The sequence below is a fragment of the Schistocerca cancellata genome, chromosome 1 (genome assembly GCF_023864275.1).
Source record: "Schistocerca cancellata isolate TAMUIC-IGC-003103 chromosome 1, iqSchCanc2.1, whole genome shotgun sequence".
NCBI classification, from domain to species: Eukaryota; Metazoa; Arthropoda; class Insecta; order Orthoptera; family Acrididae; genus Schistocerca; species Schistocerca cancellata.
The window spans coordinates 1286119066-1286144766 of NC_064626.1; positions in this window are offsets into that span (position 1 = coordinate 1286119066).

Below are 25701 nucleotides of genomic sequence, written 5' to 3' on the forward strand. Positions count from 1 at the left end.
CACAGATGTTAAGTCCCATAGTGCTCAGAGCTATTTGAACCTTTTTTTTTTTTTTTTTTTTTTTTTTGTTCCGGCTTATCAGTGTGTAGGCTCACGGTCTGCAGTAAGCCACGGAATGACTGCATCCCGTATTTAACTGTCCAGGCAAGCAGAAATATCTCGTATATTTCACAATGCAATGAGAATCATTTTTTATTACGTGATTGCTCAGCGTTCTGGGGCAAGTTACTTGTACAGCAGACTGGTGGCAAATGCAGCAGCCAAGTTAGGACACAGTACAGATTAACTCTTACCAGTTCAGAGTAAACTTTTTTTGTGTGCAGATCCCACAGTTTTTGGATTCAGTTATGGTTCAGTCACTGCTGTGCAACACGCTAGTACAAGTGAGAACTATACAGAACGACAATGACATCGCCAGAATAATACGTAATCCCGAAGACTGGAACACAATAAATACCTTAGCCGATATCGTATCGAACACTCTGCACGGCGAAAACCCATATGGAAGGAGACGTAGACAAACACAAACAACACAAAAAATCACATGGGAGAACACAAGCACGACCACAGATTCCGAAACCGAGGAAGGAACACTAAGTGAACATGACTCAGAAGGGATCGACATGTAAGGGACCAAAACCAACCGTACGTGACACTGCATGCCACAACATAGTCACAAACAACACAACAATCATAAAACAAATAAACACCAGCACCACATACTGAGACCGTTATTGGGAGGAGAAGGCTGGAAGAACTTTTATTTCGAGACTGCTGCTCCTCAGTGACATACTGCATACTGTTTTAAAGTATTCTGCACAAAAACAGTCATGTATTGCTCGTCTCATTGTGTGGAAACGGAAGTATATTATGTTCTGTATTCAAAGCTACAATCAATGAATTTCATATATCAGATATGTATTAAGTTATTTAAGGAATAAAGCATTCAAGTAGGAATGAACTATATTCTGTTTCTATTAACAAGTTAGAAACATAAGTGTATTTCTCACGTAAAGCTAAAATTCATTTATTCCATGTATGAAGTGCACAATCAGCATTTAATCTGTATAATCTGTGCAAACATAGATTAGCGCAAACCATTTCAGATGAAAATAGCTCGAGGTTGTACCGAGACCTAATCTGAAATAGGTAGAAATAGGCCATTATTAACCAACATGCTACTTAGAGTGTATTACAAAATGGCTCTGAGCACTATGGGACTTAACTGCTGAGGTCATCAGTCCCCTAGAACTTAGAACTACTTAAACCTAACCTAACCTAAGGACATCACACACATCCATGCCCGAGGCAGGATTCGAACCTGCGACCGTAGCGGTCGCGCGGTTCCAGACTGTAGTGCCTAGAACCGCTCGGCCACTCCGGCCGGCGGAGTGTATTACATATCCAAGTACAGCATATCACTTCACTCTACATACTACAAATTATTTTCACTGTGCTGAGTGTGTTACTTTTTTTTTATTTTTCTGTGACATTTGCATTATGTAAGTTAATTCTCATCAAGTAGGTAGTAACAAATTCTATGGAACGACATTAACAATTGTTAAGCATTCAATTCGCTGTAACCTCAGAGAAATCTTTATATATTGTGTTCTTTATATTATTAAAAAGAGCATTAACAACTGTATACCAATAAGATTGTGACAATGAGAAGTCTTTACTATTAGATTCAGAAGCATCCGACCCACCTTACATTTCATGGCGGTGGGTTACTCTGTACTGTCAATGAAATAAATAAATGTATTGCAGAGTTATGTCAGATTATACAAACTGCACAAAGAAGTGCACTGGTTGGAAGATGGTCGTCCGTCATAGTACCAACTAATCAGTGCTTTCTGACGCTCTTCAGACTGACTTCCTTCGCGATTACGAAGATTAACTGTAGTCGCCATATAAAGTAGTCAGTTGCGTTTTCTCTAGCGATTGCCAGAAAATCGGCTGGAATCGGTTAAATAGATTCGCATGTTTTGTTTGTTTGAATAGTTAGTTTTTTTTTTACAAAAAAGCTCGTTTTCGAGAGCTCGAGTTTGGAGCCGAAGGTGGAGCTCCTCCAGATGGCTGGAACAGCGGCGTGCCTGCCGCGCGGTGTGAGAGGCAGGAGGCGGCAGGTGGAGGCCGCCAGACGAGCGAGTCCTGAGCGCAGCGCCGCAGAACAGGTGGCGCACCAAAAAACACCGGCGAGCAGGTAACGGCGCACCACGGGCAGCAGCAGACGGCCGCCGAGTTCCCCGCAGCTGCGAGGAGAGGCTGAGGGAGGCGCGGATCCGTACCGAGCGGCCGCTTCCCCTTCCTCCTCCCCTGCCTCTCACCTGTCACGTCGCATCCAGCGGCGCCAGCTACAATTCACTCCGTAACGTCCATTTCCTCCCTCTGACTGGTGTCACGTAGCACCTTTAGATTGAGTACTGAAGCAGCCGATACACGATTTTTAGACTACTGTTCCGTACACTGTACAGAGTTTTGTCTTACTATATGATCAATTTTGGCATTTATTATTCAAGACATGGAACAACTGAAGATTACATATGTGTAGATATGCCACTAACAAGAATTACGAATGTCACTAATTTGAAACAACCTATTAACTCATACTCACTTACAGCCATTTGTGAAATTTAAAGAATAACTTAAAATTATACACTACTCGCCATTAAAATTGCTACACCACGAAGACGACGTGATACAGAAGCGAAATTTAACCGACAGGAAGAAGATGCTGTGACAAGCAAATGATTAGCTTTTCAGAGCATTCACACGAGGTTGGCGCCGGTGGCGACACCTACAACGAGCTGACGTGAGGATAGTTTCCAACCGATTTCTCATACACAAACAGCAGTTGACCTGCATTGCCTGGTGAAACGTTGTTCTGATGCCTCGTGCGAGGAGGAGAAATGCGTACCATCACGTTTCCGACGTTGATAAAGGTCGTATTGTAGCATATCGCGATTGCGGTTTATCCTATCGCGACATTGCTGCTCGCGTTGGTCGAGATCCAATGACTGTTAGCAGAATATGGAATCGGCCGGTGGGTTCAGGAGGGTAATACGGAACGCCGTGCTGGACCCCAACGGCCTCGTATCACTAGCAGTCGAGATGACAGGCATCTTATCCGCATGGGTGTAACGGATCGTGCAGCCACGTCTCGATGCATGAGTCAACAGATGGGGACGTTTGCAACACAACAACCATCTGCACGAACAGCTCGACGACGTTTGCAGCACCATCGACTATCAATTCGGAGACCATGGCTGCGGTTACCCTTGACGCTGCATCACAGACAGGAGCGCCTGCGATGGTGTTCTCAACGACGAACCTGGGTACACGAATGGCAAAACGTCATTTTTTTGGATGAATGCAGGTTCTGTTTACAGCATCGTGATGGTCACATCCGTGTTTCGCGACATTGCGGTGAACGCACATTGGAAGCGTGTATTCGTCATCGCCATACTGGCGTATCACCCGGCGTGATGGTATGGGATGCCAGAGGTGGTAGTTCTGGGTACTGATTTCTCAGGATCTATGCACCCAAATTGCGTGAAAATGTAATCACATGTCAGTTCTAGTATAATACATTTGTCCAATGAATACCCGTTTACGATCTACGTTTCTTCTTGGTGTAGCAATTTTAATGGCCAGTAGTGTATGATAGTGTTATCTTTCGCATGGATATATCATTTAGGAGGCAGCACGAAACAACCAGGGCCAGCGGCCTTGCTGCGGTGATAACACCGGTTCCCGTCAGATCACCGAAGCCAAGCGCTGTCGGGCTGGGTGACCGCCTGGTCTGCCCAGCGCTGTTGGCAAGCGGGCCGCACTCAGACCTCGTGAGGAAAACTACTTGTCTGAGAAGTAGCGGCTCCGGTCTCGTTAAACGACATACGACCGGGAGAGTGGTGTGCTGCCCACATGCCCCTCCATATTCGCATCCAGTAACCCCTGTAATCGAGGAAGACACGGCGGCTGGTCGGTACCGTTGGCTCTTCGCTTGTCTGATCGGGAAGAGTTAAATTTTTACGAAACAATCGAGATTGTTTACTAAAGTACGAGGTGTATTCGGAAACTAAGATCCGATCGATCACGATACGGAAACCACAGTCTGATGAAGCTTTGCGTTGATGTGTTCAGCAGGGTCTCCAGTACACCCGTCCATCGCGTCGCGTCGCCCTCTTCAGTTCTGAGCGCACAGTCAGCACGTAAAGATGCCTCTCTCCGGCAAAGTATGAGTGCTTGTGACAGATTTCGTCTAATTTCTTGCGGCCCACAGAACGTACCTGTCATCCATTTCCTTCTTCGTGACAATTCTCCGCCACGCACTGCTGGGACAATGAGGCCGCTCCTGCAGCGTTTTCGATGGGAAGTGTTTGACCGTCCACGATACAGCCCGGACTTCGCGCCCTCTGATTTTCGTCTATGCTCACACGATCTGCTGGCTATCAACCGATCCAATTCTGCGGTTGTTCGTATGGTCGGAAGTGCTGGTCAGCCGCGCCGTGAGCCACTGATCGGAAAAGGCGGCAGGGAAGGAGCAGTGTAAGGAGAATACGGCGGGAGGTGTAGGACTTCCCATTTCAACGTTTCCAAGCGGGTCCTGACCGGTCTTGCGACATGAGGTAGAGCACTGTCGTACTGAAAAATCACCTTTTGATGCATGTTGCTGTACTGAGGCCGTTTGTATTCCAGTGCTGGGCGCAGGGACATCGATTGCTTTCGATAACGATCTCCCGTGATTGCACGTAATTTCACTAATAGTTGCCCCACCATAGGTCTTACCCAGAATTTTGTTTTGTTAGTCTCAGCCGCAGATTTCTTCGTAGTAAAACAGAAAATTAAAACTCCCCGCGAAGGACGAGGACTGGGCTTGTAAGCTGACATTTTCAGTAGAGAATAACTTTCTGATACTATCACAAATCGAATAATTTCTGATTGTTTCATGTTCAAAAATGCCTAAGCTTACTGTATGACGCTTACGACCAACCAAATCCATCACCGCTTGCATCTACTGTTCGAGTAGAACAGAAGCGATATCTGGCGTTCCCCAAGGTAGTGTCATAGACCATCTGTTGTTCCTGATTTACATAAATGATCTAGGTGATAATCTGAGCAGCCCCCCTAGATTGTTTGCAGATGACGCTGTAATTTACCGTCTGGTAAAATCATCAGACGATCAATTCCAATTACAAAATCATCTAGATAGAATTTCTGTATGGTGCGGAAAATGGCAATTGGCACTAAACAAAGAAAAGTGCGAGGTCATCCACATGGGTACTAAAAGTAATCCGATATATTTTGAGTATACGACAAATCGCACGAATATAAGGGCTGTCAATTCAACTAAATATTTAGGAATTACAGTTACTAGCAATTTAAATTGGAAAGACTATATAGATAATATTGTAGGGTAGGCGAAACAAAGACTGTGCTTTATTGGCAGAACACTTAGAAGATGCGAGGAACCCACTAAAGAGAAGCCTACATTACGCTTGTCCTCTGTTGGAATATTGCTGCGCGTTGTGGGATCCTTACCAGGTAGGATTTACGGAGGACAGCGAAAAAGTGCCAAAAATGGCAGCTCGTTTCGTGTTATCGCGCAACAGGGGTCAGAGTGTCACTGATATGATACAAGAGTTGGAGTGGCAGTCACTGAAACAAAGGCGGTCTTCTTTGCGGCGGTATCTATTTACGAAATTTCAATCACGAACTTTCTGTTACGAATGAGAAAATATTTTGTTGACACCCACCTATGTAGGGAGAAATGATCATAATAATAAAATAATACAAATCGGAGCTCGAACGGAAAGATTTAGGTGTTCCTTTTTTCCACGCACCATTCGAGAGTAGAATGGTAGGGAAGTAGTACGAAAATGGTTCGATAAACCCTCTGCCAGGCACTTAGTGTGAATTGCAGAGTAGCCATGTAGATGTAGATATGATGTACTGCCATGATTTTGAATACGGCGGAAGCAAAGTTTCAGCCCTAATACTATAAGTTAATGTATTTTTTTTTTAATTTTCGTTTGATTGTGAAACGACAGTGTTATTTCGTAAGTGTCTTATTCGCACGTGAAAGTTTATACTGCCAATGTACCCCCGAATTTGACGGTGTATCTGAAACCAGACAGGACGCATCTTCCACAAAAACAGAGAGAGTACGTTTGAAGAAGCGAGTGGTTTTTGTGAGTCTCTTCCCCGTTTCTGAGGATCCTTTCCCCGGCCGCCGGCCCGTCTTTTTGCCAGCGGACACAGAGGAAGAGCCGTGCCGGCATTCTGCAGATCGGCTACGCTCGAGCGGCTGCTGCGGCGGTGTCGCAAGAAGGCAGCCGCGGCGCGGAATGCGCGCGCTGTCACGCCCGGCCGCTCGGGTTTCGGCCGGCAGTCCCGCCGTGTTCTTCTGCCCTCCACGGCCGGGCGCGCGCTGCCGGACACGGGTGTGACGCTGCTGGCCAGCTCCTGTCCACTCGCCTCTCCCTGGACCTTCGTGTCCTCCTCAGCTTCAGCTTCAGACGTCACAGTGGCAAAGATACGGAGCGGTGCGTACGCTCTGCCAGCCGTGGGTGCGCGAGCGAAATTACAGTACTGGCCGAAGAAAACCTGAACCGTACCAGCAAAACTACATTACTGGGCGAAAAACTCGAACCGTACCAGATTACTCATTTCCTACTCTTCTTCGCCCGCCCCTGCACTTGTGCGGTCTGCGCGTCCGACTGCCGTGCAGAGGACCCGTCTTCCATTCCCGGCACTGCCACGGATTTTTCGTCTGTTGCAGGGAGAGAACGGACTGCGGCCTGAGAAGTAGTGGTCCTACGATCTGGGAAGCTCACAATAGCCGGGATAGCCGTAGGACGACCTCATGCCCCTCCAGATGACACCGTAAGGGCAAAGGGAGACATACCGACCGAACACCGTCGCGTTTTCCCCTGGCTGCGATTCAGGAATTACAATTTCTTACCTAGTTTCCTCTCGGAGTGATTTTTCGATTGGCACCTCCTCTTTTTGCCTTACTGTAAGCATGGCAATCTTCCTTCATTTGCAAAGCGACATAAAAGCTGCGGCCACGTAATTCTGTTATAGGGAAGAGGAGTGGTAAGTTCCGCTTATTGTGAAAATCCTTTTGTCAGTACTGGTTGCAACTCTATTATCGATTTTACCTATAATGGTCTTATCTAACATCCTTGTCTGTGCCAGCCGTAGTGGCCGAGCGGTTCTAGGCGCTACAATCTGGAACCGCGCGACCACTACGGTTGCAGGTTTGAATCCTGCCTCGGGCATAGATGTGCATGATGTCCGTAGGTTAGTTAGGTTTAACTAGTTCTAAGTTCTAAGGGACTAATGACCACAGAAGTTTAGTCCCATAGTGCTCAGAGCCATCTGAACCATTTCCTTTGTCTGTTTTTATTTAATGTGACTTCTCCATAACCATGCTCTTTGATGTAAAATCCATGTAAATATTTTATTCATTATTTATGATATTCCATGTAACTGTAATTAATCTATGAGTATAATTACAAAAGTAATGTGCAGTAACGAATGTACAAATCAAAACTTTAATTATAATACCTTTTCATCCAAAGGGAAAGTAAAAATGATTCAAATGGCTCTGAGCACTATGGGACTTAACATCTGAGGTCATCAGTTCCCTAGAACTTAGAACTACTTAACCTAACTAACCTAAGGACAGCACACACATCCGTGCCCGAGGCAGAATTTGAACCTGCGACCGTAGTGGTCGCGCGGTTCCAGACTGACGCGCCTAGAACCGCTCGGCCACACCGGCCGCCATGGGGAAAGTAAACTTGTATTAACATAATGCTTGGAGGGAGGTCCCTCCGCAACGGAACTGGCTAGGCGGGAGTAGAAAAGATGGATCTGGCGACCGAACTGCAAGGATCCTGTGTGTCAGGAGCCAGTCGGTGGCTAACGCGCAAGGAGTGCGCACCTTGTGAACTGAAATACGAGAGAAGAACTGCGAGATTATATTGTATAATACAGCCTCGGATGCGGAAGTAATGCGCTTGTTATTCGTGGCATACTTTCGTTAGCTCTGTACTATGAAAATCCGACGCTAAGAAGAGAAATTTCAGAGCCTGCTACACAGGAAAAGTCGTGCATACTTTTGTCGCCTTATTTTGAATAGCACAGAAGGTTCACGCTGCCACCACCTTCATCTCAGTTTATCTGGCGAGTACTGTGTAATTACATAGACCAGTTATCTGGTTTCGCTTTCAATAATAATTTTGTGTTCGGGTAAACTTTATGTTGAGCCACCGTGTTTTATCCTTAGTCATTTACCTAGACAGGGTTCTATCCCAAACGCTATGATGAATCCGAGTATACTATTTTACTGGACTGAAAAGAAGTTATCCTCTTTAACAAAAGTTAATAAACTTTTTGGAGTTGTTAAGTACATAATTATTTAGTGAGAATAAGTCTTGAAATACTCCACGTAGTTTGCATTAACGAACAGTTACAGTTTCATCAAAGAACAGTTACTAAAATAAGACTTAAGGTATGTAGTTCAAAGATTCTTTTTATTGAAGTAACAGTGTTTGCAATTTCATGTGTTATGTAGTTAGAAGTATTTTCCATTTTACGTTGAACTAAAGTGTTCACTCTCGATGTGAGTCTACCGACAGTTTGTTTTCTGGGTCCCCTTGCTAATAGTTGAGCCAGATTTAAATGTCATACTATAATAACAGCGATCAGGAGTAAGCAACTGGCTACAAATACTCACACTACACCAGATCCAGGTATCACATGTTCTACTTGATCTAAATAATATAAGATAGTGCATTTTTGTTGAGAATGCAAATAGTAATCAGTACAAAGATACAATTACTTAGTAACTATTTCAATAGTAATAATTCCCTATAATTAAACTAACAAAAGAACCTTATGTCAAAGTCAGTAGTGTCTACCATTAGAAAGCATTTTACCAATAATTATCATTATCTTCCTACTGTAATGTACAGATATTAAGTGTTATTTTGAGGCAGTTATTGCCTTAACGCTTTAATACTCCTCCTGTGTAGTACAAGTCAATTCACTGATACATTACTATTGTGAAACTGTCTTGTATCTTATCAGCGAAACTGAAGTTTAGTGTCAAGTAAAGTCAACGCACACTGTTAACTTTCTTTACTCATCAAGTTAGAACTTGGTGCAACTTTGCCTAATTAGACTGACGACTGTTTCTTTTTACGTAATTACATTTTGCTTGATAACTAATAAAACTTTGGTTCCATTCTCATTTGTCTTGCTACTGCTTCCTTTCTCCTTCTTTACGAGAACAAAACTAGTCCGATGCCTTAAAATTACACATAGTCAGAGTCACAAAATTAAAAATCCTTTCACATGCATAATATTATCGGCATATTAGTATTTTAGTAGTAACCGACAGTGTTATATACTCTAGTGTTTGGGATCCTCACCAGGTGGGGTCAAAGGAACACATCGAAGCAATTCAGAGGCGTTCTGCTAGATTTGTTACCAGAAGGTTCGGTCAACATGCAACTATTAGGGATAGGTCCCGTGAACTCGGATGAGAGTCCCTGAGAGAAAACAATGTTCTGTTCGTGAAACACTATTGAGGAAGTTTAGTGTACGGCATTTCTGACAGACTACACAATGAATTTACTGTCACGGACGTACATCTCGCTTAAGGACCGCGAAAACGAGGCAATAAAGAAGCAGAGTCGTTTCTCAAAGGGGCGACTGCACCGGGAGTGGGAATGAGTAGCAGTGCAGTGACACTTTTCCACTGCCCTCTTCTCTGCTGTCAAATAAAACCGAGGCGGCAGCAGGGATATAGCTGCTCAAGGGCATGTCTAGCCTAGCGGAAGACGAAAACTTTAAATTGTCCTGCGAATCACGAGACTAAACAAAGTACGAGAAATTTATGTTTCACCCAGCGAAAGTGTGATACACCAGGCTATGAAACTAGTTTGAGTTCTGAGGAACACTGAAGTAGACCTATTAATCACAGTGCCCTAAAAACCGAATGCCTATCATTATCAGCAAAAGCAGCAGCCCTTCCACAGCCGCTGGTAGACTTCCCCAAGTATCATGCACGCTCTTTAGTTATACTTGTCCACGTCGCTCCGTCGTGTTCTGTAATGTCCTCTACGCATCTCCCACTGGCTACTCGTCGTCCCACTCTTTTCTCAAGTATGGTGCATTTATTATCATCTGGCTACAAGTTTATTTACAGAGGAGTCATATACTATCTTATCAAAACGGTCCAGAAACCACTATGTAATGCGGAATTGACCGCTAGATACCACGAGAGGCGAAGTCGCCAGTGCAAAAGGAGGCTCTGGGTGTAAGTAGAGAATCAGTAACAGCATATCCAGTGGGTCGGCAGAGCACACTGACTTCCAAAGTGACCTGATCACTGGACGTCACACGAGACACCAGATGCATTTCATCCCTTCTAAAGCAGTCCAAGTCGACTGTTGCTGATGTGACTGAGAAGTGGAAACGTGAAGGAACTACCGCGGCTTAATCCAGACGAGGCAAACCGCAGATATTGGCGTGCAGAAACCGACGAGCGTTGCAGAGGGTGGTTGTAAAAAGTTGCACGAAATCAGTGGAAGGAATAACTCGTGAGACCCAAAGTGGTACCAGCAGTACGGCTACATTGAAGCGCCAAGGAAACTAGTACGGTACAGGCGTGCGCATTCAAATAAAAAGATATGTAAAGAAGAAGTCGGCAACAGCTATGCAAGACAACTAGTGTCTAGCGCTGTTGTTAAATCGGTTACTGCTGCTACAGTGGCAACATGTGAGTTTGAACACGGTGTTATAGTCGCCGCGCGAGCTAAGGAACACAGCATCTCCGAGATAGCGATGAGGTGGGGATTTTCCCGTACGACCATTTCACGAGTGTACCGTAAAATATCAGATCTCCAACATCGTTGCGGCCGGAAAAAGATCCTGCAAGAACGGGACCAACGACGAGTGAAGAGAATCGTTCAAAGTGACAGAAGTGCAACCCTTCCCCAACTTACTCCAGATTTCAATGCCGGGCCATGAACAACGAAACAACATCAACGAAACATCATCAACGAAACATCATCAACGAAACATCATCAACGAAACATCATCGATATGGGATTTCGGGCTGAAGCCCAGTCGTGTACCACTGATGACAGCACGGTGCAAAGCTGTACGCCTCGCCTGGGCCCCTCAACACCGACACTGGACTGTCGATGACTGGAAACGTGTTGCCTGGTCGGACGAGTCTCGTTTCAGATTGTATCGAGTGGATGGACGTGTACGAGTATCGAGGCAATCTCGCAAATCCACGGATCCTGCATGTCAGCCGGGGACTGTTCAAGCTAGTGGAGGCTCTGTAATGGTGTGGGGCGTGAACAGTTGGAGTGATGTGGGACCCCTGATACGTCTAGATACGACTCTGACAGGAGACACGTACGTAAGCATCCTGTCTGATCACCTGCATCCATTCATGTCCATTGTGCATTCCGACGGATTTCGGAAATTCCTACAGGACACTTCGACACCCCACACGTCCAGAATGCTACAGAGTGGCTCTAGCAACCGTCTTCTGAGTTTAAACAGTTCCCCTGGCCACCAGACTCCGCAGACATGAACATTATTGAGCATATCTGGGATGCCTTGCAACGTGCAAGAGATCTCCATCCCCTAGTACTCTTACGGATTTATGAACAGCCCTGCAAGATTCGTGACGTCACTTCACCCCAGCACTACTTCAGACATCAGTCGGGTCCTTGCCACGTTGTGTTGTGTTGTGTTGCGGCACTTCAGCGCGCTCGCTGGGGTCTCACATGATATTAGGCAGGTGAACCAGTTTCTTTGGCTCTTCAGTGTGTAACAATGACTGTCTATAGGGAGTAAAAAAATGGTGATATTATGGTATGGCGACGTTTCCCGTGTTTGGAGTGTGCTTCCCCTATTGGACTCAAATGGCTCTGAGCACTATGGGACATAACATCTGAAGTCATCAGTCCCCTAGACTTAGAACTACTTAAACCTAACTAACCTAAGGACATCACACACATCCATGCCCGAGGCAGGATTCGAACCTGCGACCGTAGCAACAGCGCGGTCCCGGACTGAAGCGCTTAGAACCGCTCAGCCACAGCGGCCGACTATTGCAGTTAACAAAACGCTAAATGCGGAAGGATATGAACACATTTTAGACCATTGTGTACTTCATACAGTAGAGGAACACTTCGGAGACGATGATAGTCTGTATCAGCATGACAAATCATAAAGCTTCTGTGAGACAAGTGTTCGCGGACAATAACATTCCTGAAATGGACTGGCCTGCCTATAGTACTGTCCTAAGAGAAATGGAACATTTCTGGAATGAGTTAGAACGCCGACGTCGTTCCAACCTCAACGTCTGACGTAACTGCCTTCTGTAGTTTCGGCTCTTGAGGAATAAGGGGTCGCCATTTCTCCACAGTTATTCACAAACGTGAGTCCCCAGTAGAGTTTAAGCCGCCGTAAAGGCGAAGGGTAGATACACTCCGTAGGAACGTCTTTTAATAAGGATAGGTGTGCGTGTACTTCTCATTAGAGACTGTAGTTACCTCTTCGACTCCACTCTCCTCGCTATCTCTGTCTGTCTCTCCTAGTAACTCGCAGCATGCACCTCTTCATATCTCGCTGAGCAACTCTCTCTTTTCGAATATTTTTTCTCATTAAAATTCCATGTCTCGCTGATGTAAATCAAAACTGGCAATGTACGCTGATGGTAAGCTTTCATTTTCAGACGTACCGTAGTTCTGTTTTGAAAATCTGATTTATTACTCGGCAAAGCCAATGGAAGACCTGTACAGGGTGGCAGCAACGTCGTGTTTCCACTCAAGGAACACGAAGGGGATGCGATAACAGGGGACATTACGCAGTTCTCTCAAATGGAGCTCTGTTACACGCCGCACGTGCATACGCCAACGCGCTGCCTATCACAACAGTTCGTCAATGACCGACAATGCAGTCTGACCGAACTCGCCCACACCAGCACTTCGAAAACATTTATTGATAGCATAATACGTACAGAACCACGTTTGAATAAACAGCTCGCTGCTTTAATTTAGATTCTTTATGTCGAAAGTCCTTTTCGAAACCAAGTCGTCTCACATGTGATGAATCGCATTTACTCTGGCTCGTTTTAAACCAGATTCTATAGTCAGAAAAATTTTCTCAGAGTTTCCAGTTCATACAACTTTCCTTTATCGACATGCTTCACTCATCAGACGTGAGCATCTTTAGAAATTTAGCAGCCAACGGCCACAAGTTAAATATATCTGGCAGTGTATAACGCCCACGTCAGTCATAAATTCGATGCCTGACGTCGGTGCTGTACACAGCAGATATATTTAACGTGTGCCCGTTAGGTACTAAATTTCTTAAGAGGCTCACGTCTGAAGAATGAAACGCGTGGAAGGAATGTTGTATCCGACCTACAGTAGCTCTACTATTTTAAGTACGACTTTATACACTGACGGAAAAGAATTACAACATCAAAAAATAGTGTAGAGTAATAGAAATCGGGGATACATTTGTCTGGGTGACATAATTGATTAACATTGCAAGATCAAAAGTTAATGTAAATGCAAAATAAGCCATTGCAAATATGAAATGCTGGTACATTAATAACCTGTGTAACCGCCAGATATTGAATGCAAGCATAGCATGCAAACGTGCGTGCATTGTGTTATACAGACGCCCGATGTCTGTTACCTGGTGGAGTTCCATGCCTGTTGCACGTGGTCGGTCAATACAGGGGCCGTTAACGTTGGTTGTGGATGACGCTGCACTTGTCGTCCGATAACGTCCAATAGTGCTCGACTAGAGACAGATCTCGTGATCCAGCAGGCCAAGGCAACATGTCGACACTATTTAGGGCACGTTGGGTTACAACAATAGTATGTGGCCGAGCGTTATCCTGTTGAAAAACACCTCCTGGAGTGCTCTCCGTGAATGGCAGCACAATAGGTGGAATCACCAGACTGACACGCAAATTGTCAGTCAGGGTTCGTGCTCCTGCTGTCATACGAAATCGCACCCCCGACTAGGACTCCAGGTGTAGGTCCGCTGCGTACAGCACGCAGACAGGTTGGTTGCAGGCCCCCAAGTGGCGTCCTCCTAACCGACACACAACCATCAGAAAACATAACAAACCTCCACCCTGTCCTCCAGTTAGCTCTCGTTTGACACCACTGAAGTCACAAATAGCAATGGTTTGGGGCCGGTGGAATGCACGCTACAGTTCGTCTGGCTCGGAGCTGTCCTGAAAGTAACAGATTTGTAGCAGTTCGTTGTGTCCTTGTGGTGCCGAACACGATGGTTTTCCCCCTCGATAGACCCACGCGGCCGTCCCGAGGCCGGTCTTCTTGCGACCGTAAATTCTCACGACCACCTCTGCCAACGATCACGTACAGTGGTTACATTCCTGCCAAGACTTTCTGCAACATCGCAGGAGGAACATCCCGCTTCTCGTATCAACATTATACGACCCCACTCAAATTCAGTGAGGTGTTGATAATGGCGTCCTTCTCGCGTTGAAGGCGTTCTTGACGAGCATCAGCTCACCACGTCCGATCTCAAACGTAACCAATACTCACGACCGTTACACGATGTATTCAGTGCAAAACTAATTTGCGGCTGGAGCGAAATTTGAATAAACGTCATCTTTCAGAAGCAGAAACACGTTTATAAACTTCCTTGGTGCTGCAATTTTATTTCCATCAGTGTATTAATCGAATATTCCTCGAGCCAATCACACATTTCCCAAGACATTCCGTATGATCGTATCTTGTTTAGCAGTAGACGATGAGTACAATGTCGAACGCTGTAAGGAAATTAGGAAGGCAGAATCTACCCGCTCACCTTCACGTGTCGGGTATGAAAAAAAAGATAGCTATGCGTGCTGTTTTTTTTTAAGAAGCTTGTTTTCTCCAGGAACGTCATATGTGTTTTTTTGTTTTGCTTTTATAATCATAGCTATCTTCTTACTACAGTCGAATCGGTGTTTAAATATCTTGGTATGGGTGACAACTGGATTCGAATAAATACATTTTAATTAACACTGGGTTCAATAAATATCACCACACCAACTTTAATAATTCCACATACAAGTAGCAGGGTCGAAATTAATCTTCCGCACAATGTTCCTCACACTACATGATATTCTTAGTTACGTATAGGAACTATACTGTGTTTACATTTTAATTATATCTTTGTAGTTATTTTATAAGGTTGTTTCTACTAGCATTTGCAAAACAACCCGGTTAAATCATTTTGTTACAAGTAGTTTTGCATTACTTAAGAGCCGCAAGTCTTTGACGGATCAGCCTTTGCTGTTACAAGATATTAGCCTTCACACTGACGTGAAACTTCACAGTATTTGACCTAGGAACCACGTCGTCATTATGACGTATAGTTGCGTGATGCGCAAGCCCTATGAGGAAACCGCCTCAGTGGAGGAGAGGAAGTGAAGGTCCAGATGCAACGCGTATGATGCACGTGGGCTGCATCGCTATCAGTCCATATGTCAGAATATTGACTTCAAGTACGCCCAGTTTTAAAAGTCTACACTATTAGTACCCGTGATAATCTAATGTTTCAGAAAATACCGTTTCATTGCTAATAACATACACTCAGTCAGCCATTTAGTAGTAATAACACTAGATCATTTTACGAAGGATAAGGCCTATATCAAATGTTACCATTTAAGAACAAGAAAAAAATTCATATATGTGGACATTAACATGCATGTCTAGTTTGACAAGAATGGGACAGGTAGTTGGCTGCCAGCAAAAAATGGTTCAAATGGCTCTGAGCACTATGGGACTTAACTACAGTGGTCATCAGTCCCCTAGAACTTAGAACTACTTAAACCTAACTAACCTAAGGACATCACACACATCCATGTCCGAGGCAGGATTCGAACCTGCGACCGTAGCGGTCGCGCGGTTCCGGACTGAAGCGCCTAGAACCGCTCGGCTACTGGCTGCCAGCCTCACTAAAACAAATCCAGTCTTTTTAACACAGCGCAATGCTGCTTTGCTAAAAATTCTTGCGAAGAAGTTATTTTTAAGATAAAATGGTTGTATTACATTCTGCATTCATTCCTTAACAGCGATAATTGCACTAACTACGAGCACTATAACCTGACATCGGGATCATGAATCTGATGTTTGGCTTCCATTTTCTCTAACAGAACATCCCCTTGGTAGCCAGTAAAACTAAATCAGCATCCTTCCATAACGGCAAATACGTTGAGCTGATAAAGCGGATAAGGTGTTACTGTTACCCTCCTCATAGCTTTGGAGTAAGGTTTCCTTGAAAAAGGAAAAGTTATAATGTCAAAAGTGCTGTGAAATGACAAAGGTGTTTTAGCTATATCTGCTCGAGTCGTATTTTGTGCCAAATGCCTACTCTGTGTTACCTCAGTACCTGTTCACTGTGTAGTTAAGACATCAAAAAAATCTACATAACTATACATCCCACAACGAAACAGACAACGCCCAGTTGTCGTGAATAACAGGAATCTATGCGGCAGCAGTGCCCACTCGGTGGTAAATGGCGTTGTGGTCGCTGAAACAGACGGCTGCTGTCTTGTTGGAGTCGTTAGAGCAAACTGAGCACGGATACTGCAATTACACGGAGAGAGAGAGATTTCTGAAGACGGTTCTTCACACCACTAGCTTTTCCTCTTTTCTCTCAATGTGTACATCAGTGTCGGATCCCCGAAGTGAGATCCCACTTACGTGGCGGTAGGTCAGTCAAGCAGCCCTCCTCCCTGACAGCAGAGCACTTTAGAAGCGACACCTCCACCGCCCGGGCAATGTTGCGCCCGTATTTACGAACGCTGTAGGACTTCCCCCTGGCAGCACGTGCGCCGCAGCTCCCGGTGTTTGGTAAGACGCTGGCCCTCGTTTTGGACAGGGAAGGCCCGCAGGAAGCCCCACAACGCGTCACACACACACACACACACACACACACACACACACACACACACACACAAACACACACCTCTTCCCAACCCAGCGCCCTCTCAAGACTATGAAACTCACACAGTGTGACTTTCCTCACCTTATATCCACTAAATCCATACTACTCACAAAAGGAAGGATGTCTGAATGTGTTGTTGACGTCATTGTCGTTAGATATTGAGGACAAGATCCCGTTGGGGAAATAAAGGGAAGGAAACTGGTGTGCCCTTTCCGAAGAAACCATACGGGCAGGAAGCGGCTACTAGGGTAGCGCAGTGCGTGTGGCGTGCATATGGGGGCTTTTTTAGATTCGCGGAAGCCCTGCCCGCCCCCCCCCCCCCCCCGCCACTTCCCCCCTCCCCCCATCATTCCCTTCCCTTCGGTGCCCTCTTGGGATCAGAGATGAAATGCCTGCCAAAATCGAAGACACTTCAGCCACACTGTTTTCAGAGAATGCTTGTCCCCGTAGATCGGATACAGAAAAAGTTAATATGACAATAGTAAACTTCAAGAGCATTCAAGGAAAGGTCCCAGCATTAATATCGCTTATTGAAGGTTTTAATGCTCAGGCAGTATTAGGAACAGAAAGTTAGTTGAAACCGTTAGTGATTCAGATTGGAATATTTACCGGTTACTCGCCAGTGGTGGGGGCGTATTTATTGCCGTAAGGCGTTCGATGATATCTAGCCATGTTATCACAGATGTGAATTGATCTAGGTGAAGTTAAGCATCAACGGTCGGTCAGAAAATGGCAGTCGGACGTTTTTATAGACCGCCTGAGCCAGGAACTGTAGTGGTAGAGCGCTCCCGAGAGAACCTGCAGAATATCGTTAGTAATTTTCTTGATCATAGCGTTGTAATAGGCGGTTACGTTGAAAGGTGGCTACACTGAGCCACAGCGCCAAAAATCGCGCCAGAGAGTATTGTTCCGCCGCCTCCACTGGCAGTGCTCATTGAGAGGTAGCGGCAGGCAGTCCTTGCCGAGCAGTTGTGGTGGACACTGCTTGTATCTGAAGTTGGAATGAGATGGGGTAGTAGTGAGTGTTTGTTCGATGTTTTATGCAGCTATGTGATGGGAGAGATAGTAGATGTTGTTCCAATGGAGATATTGTAATGACCTGAGTGCTTTTCGTCAATATAAATTAAGGTAACTAACTACTGTTCTTTATTTTCTTATTATTTGTGTGTCCTGAATAATGCTTAATTACAGGTTCAGTCAACAAAGCATCTGGCGTGTGTTCTTGTATTAGAGTGTAATTCTGGGTTTCTTGCACAATTATAGTATTTCCAATTTTCTTTTATCACGTCAGTATAAATGATATTTAAAAATTCTTGTCTTGTTGAAGAAGAACCGTGCCAGATGTGCGTTGAGTCACACTCCCACACACAGAACAGTTATACTTGTGCTTTGGTTTCGTAGGTTTTATAGTTGCTGGGGACTTAATTAATTGTGTTAACGAAAATTTTCATTTCATTCTTTGTTGTCATTCTATGCAGTCAGATAGCGTAACAATTAGTTGTCAGGGCCAGCCGTTTGCGAGACTTGCGTAATCGGACATACAGCGACAGGAAATTAAAAAAGTATTTGCATTTCATTTTATTAAGCCCCCATGCAACGTCAACATCCCAGGTGTAGACGGAGAGTCATGCTGTCAAAACTGGTACCACAGACAGGGATCCGCGTGGCAGTACTGTGAACGTCTTGTCCGTAAAGTACTTCGAGCAGATAATTAGAAAAGCAAATCGTGAAGGTAACGTCTACTCACAGACCTGAACGTATGGCATCAGTTAACGTCGAGGAAGGTGTCAGTGGTGACAAGGCTGTGATGGCAACAACGACTGCGGGTACTACAAGAAATATCAAGAAAGGTAGGAAAATATTTTTGTTTAGCAAGAGGGACAGGATACAAATTGCTTAGTCTCTGAGTTGTCAACAACAACCTTTCGCTGTTGAAGACGAATATGAGGATCATAAATCGAAATAGCTCACAAGCATTGTTCAATCTGCCTTTGACAATTATGTTCCGAGCAAGGTCTTAAGGGACGGGGAAGACCCACACTTGTTAGAAGCTTCGTCACACAGTGAAGTGAAGTCAAAACCTAGCTGACAAACAAAAGCTGAACGAAGCGAAAATGACCGTAAAGAGAGCAATGAGACAAGCGTATAATGACTCTGAAAGTAAAATTTGACTAAAAATAGAGGTTTTGCTCTTACGTAAAATTAGTAAGCAGTTCAAAATCATCTATTCAGTCAGTCAATGCCCACACTGGCATCAAAACGGAAGATAACGGAGAGATGGCCGAAATGCTGAATTCCAACTTCGGAAATTGTTTCATCGCGGAAGGTTGTAACACGGTCGCTCCTTTCAATCATCGTAGGAATATCGAAATGGCAGATATTGAGATAACCGACAGCGGAAGAGAAAAGCAACTACAATCGCTTAGCACTGGAAGGCATCAGGACTAGATGAGATATCCATAAGAGTCTCCAAAGATTATGCGAAAGAACTTGCCCTCCTTCTAGCAGTAGTTTATAGTAGGTCGCTGGAGCAACAGAGGGCACCTAGAGACTGTAAAAAGGGCAGGTCACTTCCATTTTCAAGAACTTCAAATGACTCTGAGCACTATGGGAGTCAACTTCTGAGGTCATCAGTCCCCTAGACTTAGAACTACTTAAACCTAACTAACCTAAGGACGTCACACACATCCATACCCGAGGCAGGATTCGAACAAGCAACCGTAGCAGTCGCGCGGTTCCAGACTGAAGCGCCTAGAACCACTCGGCCACAGCGGCCGGCTTTCAAGTAGTGTCATAAGTCAAATGCACATAATTATATGCCTACATCGTTGACGTCAGTCTGTAGTAGAATTACGGAACATATTCCATGCTCAAGAAGTATGATATTTTTAGAGAAGTAATATCTCTGCTATAAAAATCAACTTGAAGTCCGCGAACAGAGCTCCTGCCAAGCTCAGCTAGCTCAATTCCTCCGTGAGATCCGTAACACCGTAGACAACGGCGCTGAGGTTGATGCCGTTTTCCAGACTTCAGGACTGTATCTAACGCCGTCTCGCATGACGATTAAGTGAAAAATAATACGAGATTATCTAACCAGATTTGCGACTGGATTCAACAGTTCCTTGCAGAAAGAACACAACAAGTCGCTCTTAACGGAACAAATCCGATAGACCGAAAGGAGTACGGCAGTACGGCAAGGGAATGTGACAGGACCGTTACAATTTGCAGTATATAAATGATCTACTAGAAAGCGTCGGAAGCTCTTTAAAACTGTTCAGAGATGATGCGGTTGTCTATAAGAAAGTGCAACGCCAGTAGACGGTGCCGATTTGCAGAATGACCTACAAGGGATTGATAAGTAGTGCAGGCTCTGGCAGTTGAACTTCAATAAATGCAACGTATTGCGAACACAAAAAATCTGTAATCCAAGGGTGAATCAAAGCTACTCTCGTAGGCAATTGAATAATTTATAACCGTACAAGACTGGCGAGTGCAATGCTCGTTACCTTCAGTAAGTAACTGATTGTTGAGTTTGGCCACTGCGCACAATGATAAAACCATTACAATGTGAAGAACAAACTTAGGCGTACAACAGCTTACATTTGTTAGTATTTGGTTGCCTAAGTATGTAGAAGTTGTAGGACATTTAAAGGATCTTGAAAAATGTCACATCTGCTCATGGCAGTTTTTTATTCGCTCTAATTGATGGATACAGTTGGCAAGAAGTTGATATAAAGCAAAGTTTTCTAAAATCTCGATTGAAAATTCACAACATGATCGACTGACTCAAGTCTCTGACAGTTCCATCAGTAATATGATTTTTTTCGCTCAGCCTCTGGGTTTGGGTGATTTCACTTACATACCTTCTAGCCGTCCGTGTGATATGTGAACCATGACTAGGGTTGCCAGATTTTATATAGGCAAATAAAGTATTTTTTTATGTGAGGTGAATAAAAAGAATATTTCTAGAAATGATTTATTTTCAAACTTTATGTATTTCTTTACTTGAATACGATTTTTTCGTACTTTTGACGTTAAATGTGGATTTCCAGTTGGTTTCAAAAGATTAATAACCAATGTCACATCACAAATTTGCGTGTAAATAAATGAACTCTTTCTTTTTTATTTAAATGTATTGCAGCTCTGTCTCTCTCTCTCTTTCCGCTGGTTTGCACCTGGCATCTATAATTCTCTTTAGATAAATGCTAAGGAGAGGAGAACAGAAAGCCTATAATTGATAGATTTTTTTACATTTTCTGGTGCCTTGATCATTCGCTTTTCAAGCATATGCTGCCACTTGTCGGAAGCATTTTTCTTTTTATCCGCGAGGAATTTGTCATCATTCGTAACTTTTCCTCGAATTCATTTAATTATTACAGTTTCAGAATAGGAATCATCTTATCAGATACGGTACATCGCAAGGCTTTTATCTGGAGGATTCCTTTTCATCCAGTCATATGATTTCTTTCATCTCCACGCCACTGTGCGTTTCAGCATCCTGATCGAGACGAAAACTTCACTGTTAACTAAACACCTACTCGTATAAGTCCGGACGAAAAAGTGAACTCAAAGCTACTTACTGGCACTCAATAAAAAGCAAATATAGGAACGGAAATAACAGTAACAACAGGCGATAACAGAGTGCAGTCAACAATAACGATTGAACAATGCCAGAACGATCGAATGTTTCCGCTCAGAACTGAATCCTCCGGACTGTATCGTCTGTTTTCACTTGGTTCTCCCACTGACTGGTATCACACGAAACAAGTAAGCAATAATAATCCTACGTGTACGTAAAATTGCAAGTCACTGAACCGATTGTTCTCATTCGATTGCTCAAAAGAAGGAGTGAAGAATTCAAGCGATATGTAAAACTACAACTGAAAGCGTCGATTTTATTCCATCAACTGACCGAATCTACAGTTTTCATTCGGTTGTTCCCAGCGCAATGGTAGCCTACAGAGTGCTACCTGTCAACACGTCTTGCCTTCAGTAATGTGCAATTACAAATATTGTACACTTATTTTGGTAAGTTTTTGTTTCTAGTTGACAGCGAAGATTCCTTTTTGTTTAGGCATATCCGAACGTTCCCCCACTCCGGTTTTATGTCAGCCCGTGCGACTTCACAGATACTCTGGTGGTTCAAAACTTTCTGAGCAGCCTATATACGCAGTGACTCTAACTGTGTCCCTAGAAGACGTAAACAAGTAAAGAGGCAGCAGTGTCCCTCCGTGCTTCTAGCCCCCCGCCCCCTCCTCCTCCTCCTCAGATGGTATCGCAGCGGCGCAGCAGAGCAGCCGCTCCCCAGTCACGGCGTCCCGCCTCCAGCAAAGCGGCCGCCGTCACAAGAGCACGGGGCGCAGCGTGCAGGCAGGCACTGTCCCTACGTCACCGTGAAATATGATGCACTTCTTTCCCTCGCTCGGACGCACATAAATAACGGGAGAGCGCGAGGCATACACGGCGAGACCTTCTCGACAAAACACACATCGCGGTCCGCGGAAGGCGCGCCGCTTACAAGACAGTCCCTCCTTCCAGCGCGTGTACGTTGACGTATGCGTCTGCTCAGCTTGTGCGGCCGCTCGCGAGTCGTGCGTTGTCAGAGGGCGAACATCCGCATCGCAGCGTGTCGGGAGTCGCGCGGTTCACCATTTCAACGAAATGTGACTATAATAACAGGCGAAAGGGGAGGAAAATTACCGCTGAACGTCCCATCGACGGCGACGAGCACAAGCTCGGATTGGCTAAGAATGGGCAAAGGATGTCGGCCAGACCTTTTCAATACGACCTTTCCGGAATCAGCCTCAAGCGCTTTAGCGAAGTCAAGGAAAACCTAAATCTAGATGCCCGAACGCCGATTTGAACCGCCCCGAATACGAAAAAAATGGTTCAAATGACTCTGAGCACTATGGGACTCAACTTCTGAGGTCATTAGTCCCCTAGAACTTAGAACAAGTTAAACCTAATTAACCTAAGGACATCACACACATCCATGCCCGAGGCAGTATTCGAACCTGCGACCGTAGTGGCCTCGCGGTTCCAGACTGCAGCGCCTAGAACCGCATGGCCACTTCGGCCGGCCCCGAATACGAATGCAATTTCTTACTATTAGGGAAGCTCGCTCGGTAGTGAAGAAGGTAAGTCGGATCAACAGCGGGCATCGAGTGTATACCAGACAGGGCGGAGCGAACAGTCAAAAGCTCGTTTAATTTTTATTAATAATCGGCACTGACGGCCGAAGACTTCCGGCATAAGAAGTCACCCTCATTCTGCCAACGGCCTTGTCAAAGAGGGCGGAGGAGCGGACAGAGGTTCAGGGCACTCTCGTGTCCTAGGGGTGGGAAACTGCCCCTAAACGCGGAAGAATCAGCAATAATCAACGGCATGACGATGTAGAAGGCAAGGGAAACCACTGTGTTAAAGACACATTATGTGTATCCACAGGAAATGAGGCCTATAATAAAAAAAAGTGTCATGATGATCTCTTCATTGGCAAAAGATTCTCGACTAGTCCCCCATTCGGATATCCGCGATAGGACTGCCAAAGGGGGCGCGGGGTGACCATGAGGAAAAGGATGAATAAACAACGAAAGGATAACGTTCTAAGAGACGGGGCGTGGAATGTCAGAAGCTCGAACGTGGTACGGAAGCTAGAAAATGTGAAAATGGAAATGCAAAGGCCCAATTTAGCTAGCAAGGGTCAGTGAAATGAAACGGAAAGAAGGCAAGGACTTCTGCTCAGATGAGTTTAGGGTAATGTCAACAGCAGCAGCAAATGGTATGACACGAATAGGATTCGTTATGAACAGGAAGGTAGGTATTATTGTGAACAGTTCAGTCATAGGGTTGTTCTTATCACAATCGTCATCAAATCAACACGGACAACGAAAGTTCAGGTATACAAACCGACGTCGCAAGCTAAACATGAAGAGACAGAGAAAATATATAAGGATGTTGAAAGGGTAATACAGTATGTGAAGGGAGATGAAAATATAATAGTCGTGGGCGACTGGAAAGCATCTGTAGGGGAAGGAGTAGAAGCAAAGGTAACAGGAGAACGTGGGCCTGGGGCAAGGAATGAGAGAGGAGAAAGACTGACTGAGTTCTGCAATAAATTTCTGCTAATAATGGTGAATACTCTCTTCAAGGGTCACAACAGGAGGAGGCAAACTGAGAAAAGGCCACGTGGTACGGGAAGATTTCAGTTAGATGACGTTATGGTCAGACAGAGATTCCAAAATCAGATACTGGATTCTAAGGCACACCCAGGAGCAGATACAGACTCAGATCACAGTGCAGTAGTGATGAAGAGTAGGCTAACGCTTAAGATATTCGTCAGGAAGAATCAATAAGCAAAGAAGTGGGTTACGGAAGAACTAAGGAATGACGAGATACGCTTTAAGTTTTCTAAGGTTACAGATACTGCAATAAGGAATAGCTCAATAGTCAGTATAGTTGCACAAGAATGCACGTCTCTAAAAAGAGCAATCACAGAAGCTGGAAAGAAAAATATAGATAGAAAGAATTTAACTGCGAAGAAAACATGGGTAACAGAAGAAATACTTCAGCTGATCGATGAAAGAAGGAAACCCCAAAAATGTTCACCGAAATTCAGGAATACAGAAATAAAATTCTCTCAGGAATGAAATAAAAAGGAAACGCTGGGGAGCTAAGATGAAATGGTTGCATGAAAAATGTGAAGAAATAAAAAAAATGACTGTCGGAAGGTCTGATTCAGTATAAGGTCTGATTCAGTATACAGGAAAGTCAAAATAACATTCTGTGAAATGAAAACCAAGGGTGGTAACTGTGGTGTCACCGCTAGACACCACACTTGCTAGGTGGTAGCCTTTAAATCGGCCGCGGTCCGCTAGTATACGTCGGACCCGCGTGTCGCCACTGTCAGTGATTGCAGACCGAGCGCCGCCACACGGCAGGTCTAGAGACACTTCCTAGCACTCGCCCCAGTTGTACAGCCGACTTTGCTAGAGATGGTTCACTGACAAATTACGCTCTCATTTGCCGAGACGATAGTTAGCATAGCCTTCAGCTACGTCATTTGCTACGACCTAGCAAGGCGCCATTATCATTTGCTATTTATCTTGTGATGCATGTACCGTCAGACCGATGTTCACCAATTATGGATAAAATTAAGTATTCCATCAGCTACGTACTTTATTTGCTACTATAAATTCCCTTAATGTTCCAGACCTCACGCCAGCCTGCGTGATCTTAACGCGTGCCTTTCGGCTACCAATCATAGTGGCTTGGCTGTCTTGCCTAGTCACAACAGTAACATTAAGAGTGAAACGGGAATTCCACTGCTGAATGCAGAGGAGGTAGCAGGTAGGTGGAAAGAGTACATTGACGGTCTCTATGAGGGGAAAGATCTGTCTGGTGGCATAGAAGAAGAAACAGGAGTCGATTTAGAAGAAATAGGGAATCCAGTATTAGAATTTAAGAGAGATTTCGCGAACCTAAGATCAAATAAGGCGCAAGGCATGGATAACACTCTGTTAGAATTTCTAAAATCATTTGGGAAAGTGGCAACAAAACGACTATTAATGTTGGTGTATAGAATGTTTGATTATGGTGACATACCATCTGACTCTCGGAAAAATATCATCCACACAATTCCGAAGACTGCAAGGGCTGACAAGTGCGAGAGTTATAGTACAATCA